Source organism: Cervus canadensis, chromosome 4 (genome assembly GCF_019320065.1).
Source record: "Cervus canadensis isolate Bull #8, Minnesota chromosome 4, ASM1932006v1, whole genome shotgun sequence".
NCBI lineage: Eukaryota > Metazoa > Chordata > Mammalia > Artiodactyla > Cervidae > Cervus > Cervus canadensis.
Window position 1 is genome coordinate 42,950,909 of NC_057389.1, and position 5,648 is coordinate 42,956,556.

The window sequence follows — 5,648 nt, forward strand, 5'->3', positions numbered from 1 at the left end:
AATTCAGATGAAAGTTATCGAGAGCCGGGTGTTAAGTACAAGGCAAGACGCTGTGGGAAATATAATAGAAGAAATGATGTCTTCCCTTCAGGGCCTTTAGATTTGGAAGATGAGATATTATTGCCAGTAGCTGACATTCATTTAGTGTGTGCCGTGTGCCCACTGTGCTAAAGGCTTTCCCTCATTCAATCCTCATGACAAATTGATATAATAGGTATGATTAATACCCCCGAGGTGCAAATGAGGAAACCAAAGCCTTTAAATCTTAATAACTTGCTGGGGGTTCCAGGAAGAAAAGCCTGTACAGGCTAAATGCCACGTGGCTGCCACAGGCAATGATTCTCATCCATCTTTCTCTTCCCCACTGTCTTAAAAAGCAGGCCACCTGGTAAGTGCTTGAAATATTCCTGGCAAAGTGAATACCCACTTTTCAATAAACTCCCATTGCTAAATATCCGTGCATTTACCAGACATTAAACTTCACATGCACATGATTACAGAGTTAGTAAGTTCTAAAGAACTTCACCTTTGGAGTTTACGGGCCTCTACCAGCATCTCCTCTCCCACCTTCACTTCAGCGTTTGGAGATGGGCCTGAAATGGAGAGGACACTGCCATCTCCTGCTCTCGTCTCCTAATTCTCAATTTTGAGATTTCTATTATACCTGATTTATGGCCCTACAGGGCTCATTCTAGCCCACAACCTTGAGCTTATAAAATGCACAGGAGAAAATTTACTAATGACTGTGTTCGTCTTAATGCACTGTAGGGAACTTTTTTAAGTGAAAAAGGCTCAAATAGCAGGGACATTTTAAACAGCCAATTATGAATAACAATTGTTTGATGGCTGAGCACCATAGATCTTCCAGCTCATTCGGTTTTCATCTAATTAAATGTTTCATTTCCACGGGCAGCATGCGGTACAAACTTGTGTCTGCTTTTGTCAGCAGGAGATAATCAATAAGAAAAATGTGGATGCATTTCAGCATTTATTAGCAGCTCAATTGGAAGTTGTTTTATTTTAATAACATCCTTGCCTTCATTCTGTTCAGGATAAATCGACAGCTTTGATGAATAAAAGACGACAGAAAACTGGTTTATGTTATCCCATTAAGAGTAAAGAAATCAGAGAATGAAAGGGAGCTGAGAAAGAAATTGAAAAACACTTTAAAGCTGCATTTTCTGTTACCAAGGAAAGGGAGAAACAAACAAAAATGCCTTCCATTCACTCTAAAAGACCATCAAACATATCTGACTTCAGCTAGATATCCCTCCCAAGACCAAAACAAAAATTCATTCTGAATCTTTTATTTGCAGATCATATTTAGCAATTCTTGGTTAACTTCCATTGGAGCTGCAATATTGATCAGAATGGGGAGAACCAGGTACAAAATGTTGTTTGTTCACCAGAAATGAGCCCAAATGCCCAAAGCTCATATCCTTAAATAGTAGACAAGCTGGTAGGGTAGGATGCCTTAGAACAAATACACAAGGTCCACCATGGTGAGGCATTTACAAGAGCCTTCACACCTTGGTAAGTGGAATTTAAATTGATCTGTGGGCCAGAAGACCTCTCTTTGAAATCTCACTTGGTATAACCAACCGTCTATTGGACAATGCCATGTGAATATCTCTCAGGCATCTCAAATATAACATCTCAAAATCTGAATGTTTTACCACACTACGACACTACTTCACAATTATTAGGGTGAAGATTATAATTTAAATTACGTGAGTTATAATTTAAATTATTTTTAAAAATTAATAAATAACAGGTGTTGGAAAGGAAGTGGAGAAATTGAAATCCTTGTGTACTGTGACACGTGCAAATGTGAAATGGTTCAGTCACCATGGAAGAGTTTGGTGACTCCTCAGGCAACTGAAAACAGAAGTACCATACAACTCAGCAATTCCACTTCTGGGTATAAATCCAAAAGAAGTGAAAGCAGGGGCTTGAGCAGATACCTGTATACCCATGTTTGTAACTGCATTAAATAACAAGCAATAAACAAGAGCTGAAAAATGGAAGCAACCCAAATGGCCATCAATAAACACATGAATAAATAAAACATGGCATATATATACAATGGAATATTATTCAGTTTTAAAAGGGAAGTTCTGACATAAACTACAGCTTGGATGAACCTGGCAGATACTATGCTGAGTGAAGTAAGCCAAAGGACGAACACTATATGATCATATGAGATAGCAAGAGCAGTCTAATGCACAGGCAGAAAATAGAAGGATAATGGTTGCCAGAGCTGGGGGGGCGGGGGGAGGGTAGGTGGTTAGTGTTGAATGGGTATATCCAGATGGTGAAGATGAGAAAGTTCTGGAAACGCTTAGTGGTGATGGTGGCACAACAACGTGAATGGACTTAGTGCCACAGAAGTGCACAATTTTAAACGGTTAAAATGGTAAATTTTATGAGATATATATGTATTAGCTTCCCAGGTGGTATTAGTAGTAAAGAACCCATCTGCCAACGCAGGGGACATAGGAGATGAGGGTTTAATCCCTGGTTCGAGAGTATATATACATACATACATACATAGGTACATACGTACACAGACTTCCCCGGTGGCTCAGACGGGAAAGCGTCTGCCTGCAATGTGGGAGACCCAGGTTCAATCTCTGGGTCAGGAAGATCCCCTGCAGAAGGAAATGGCAACCCACTCCAGTATTCCTGCCTGGGAAATTCCATGGACTGAGAAGCCTGGTAGGCTACAGTCCATGGGGTCGCAAAGAGTTGGACACGACTGAGCGATTTCACTTTCACGTACATACATACACACATATATACATACATACAAGGTGGTGCTAGTGGGAAAGAACCTGCCTGCCAATGCAGGAGACATCAGAGACATGAGTTTGATCCCTGGGTCAGGAAGATCCCCTGGAGGAGGGCATGGCAACCCACTCTAGTATTATTGCCTGGAGAATCCCATGGACAGAGGAACCTGGTGAGCTATAGTTCATAGGGGCACACAGAATGGGACCAACTGAAGTAACTTAGCATAACGTGTGTGTGTGTGTGTGTGTATCTTGCCATGATTTAAAAAAAATAATAAAAAACTTGAGTATTGTAACTCCCAGACATAGCTGTCCTCTCTGGTATTTCCCACCTGAACATAGAGTGCATCCATTCACCCAGCTTGCTCTAGCCAGAGAGCTGGGAACCAGTCCCGGTATCTTCCCACTCCTACCTGGTGTCCCTGTATTATTAGCTCAGGACCCGCCTACTCCGGGCAATTCCCCACCAGCAGCTAGACCTAAACAAGGTCCTGCCACCCCTCAGCTTCAAGCTTCCCCTTGCACTCAGAATCCACTATGCACCCCTCTCTCTGAAGCCAGCTGACCTTGCCAAAATCTTGTGTCACATCCTCCCTCCTTCTGTACTTCCATGCTTCTCCTCACACTCTGTACTTCCAGTAGTTCCTCAAACGAGGTTTCATCCTTTGCCTAGAACATTCTCCCCTCATCCTTTGCAAGTCAAACACTCCTCAGATTTCAGGCCTCAGCATAAATGGAACTTCCTCGAGGGTTCTTCACAGAGTGCAAAAAGAGTGCCTCTACTCTCCCGTCAAGTGCTCTTTTCTTAGCCCCCTGGCATGTTCTGCATGTCTCTATTTGTATATCTCTCACTACCCAGGAGACAGTCAGATGCCAGAGGTCAGCAGCCAAGTCTGCCTTGATCCATAATCCCAGTACTTACTGCAACGCCTGGTGCATAGTAGATATGTGTTTGTCAAGGAGTGAATAAACAAAGGAATGCATGATCTTTTAAATCACCCAAAAAACAGTAAGCATAAACCCTGCCTTTAACCCAAAAAGCCTCCACCCTTTACTTTCTTAGACACCCGGACAGGCCTTTGTACAGTGCCCTGAAACACATCCCACCTCCACTATCTCACATACCTGCTCATAACCATTGGTGTTGGACATTTGCACCCAATGGCACTCTTGCAAAAGGGACTCACTTTTCTCAAGATGTTGACGAGAGAGATGCCTGTCATAGACAGGTAATTGCTTGAGTTGTTTCCTGCAATGATATAGATCCATTGACAAATGCCTCAAAGCTGTTCCCGCACTTGGTTTTCAATGGCACACTGCCTGCTGCATTAGTGAGCAAATTCCTTGGAACAACATGAGATCGGCAATATTGATGGAAAATAAAATCAGGTCTGTGGCTGCCAAGCACCCCAGAAAGGTCCTGATTCCTTACCTCAGCAGTAATGCTGAAGCCAGCGGCTCCCTGGCTGTTCTTCCTGCCTTTGGCAAGCCATCTTCCCCTAGGTAATGCTCCAACAAACAGTAACTTGGGTAATGACCAATGCTACAGTGATTATTATTGTTATTATGGACTCTTATTTTATTCTCACTTAATTAGTAATTATTTTAAATTACATGGCTGAAGAGCTGCTACAATGGGTGTTTCCTGGCAGTCAGGGGCTAATTCTCCATCATTGCAAAAATATGGGCTATTTTCAGTTCAGCTGTTAAGACAGTGGAGTGATGAATGCCTCTCGCTGCCATATGGTATAGTCTAAACCTAGTGTCTCTTCACAACAATGCTTTCACTTCTAGTACCATTAGAAAGAAATATGTAAAGACAGCTTTTTCTCTAAACCAAGCTCCAATGCCAGCAAGGCCCCAAGTATCCTTTGGAGGAAACCAAACAATCTTACAGCACAGATCAGTGCCAGTTCCCTTCTGTGCTCTCCTCAGGGATCCTCAAGTTCACAGTTGATATTTAACTGGCCATAAAACATTGGACTCACGAATCTGGTAACAAACCAGGAATGAAATCTCAAACCTGAGGGGCTTGACAGCGGTGAAAGTATGTGAAGTCACTTGGTAACACCCTGCTTTTGCATTTCTGACATTAAGGAGTGGCTTTATTTCTACAGATAAATATGCTCTCCTCAAATCACTGAACCCAGGGAAATAATAAGATGAGCCAGGAAACATCTTTTCACGTCATAAAGAAAGTCATAAAACAACTATGAAGAAATTCAAAAGGACACAGGAAGCAACCTGCAATGGCTTCTACTAACCAGATCTGGGACATTTTGAGCATGAAATACTGATAGCAACAAGATTAGGATACAGTGAATAAAGTACTCATGAATCTATACTAACAGAAATAAATGAGAAGAGGAACTTCTTTATCGTATATAATAAATGCAAAAGGAATGATGATGGTTATTAGAAAATTACCACTTACTAACCTTCATAGTAACACTTCAACCAAAAGATATCAAAGATGCTAAACTCCAGTGAGTGACAGATTGGTGAGGAAAGAGCTACTTACATAGTCTCAAAGTATTTCCTCCTAAGATACTTAATAATTACAAAGAGACTTTACAATAATTTTACAATAGATTCACCTGGCAGTCAGCAGCACAATAAAGTGAATCAAAGTTAGAAATACCAAGAACCAAATAAACATCACTTGCCACCTTGTGGAGTATGATTCAAAAAAGAAAAAAGAAAAAAGCATCTGTGACATTCCAGTCAAAACATATAATCTGAGTCCAAGTCCAAATTGAAGGAGACCCTACAAAATGACTGGGTTATAATCTTCAACCATGGTCACATCACAAAACATACAACTACCATGTGATCCAGCAGTTCCACTTCTGTATA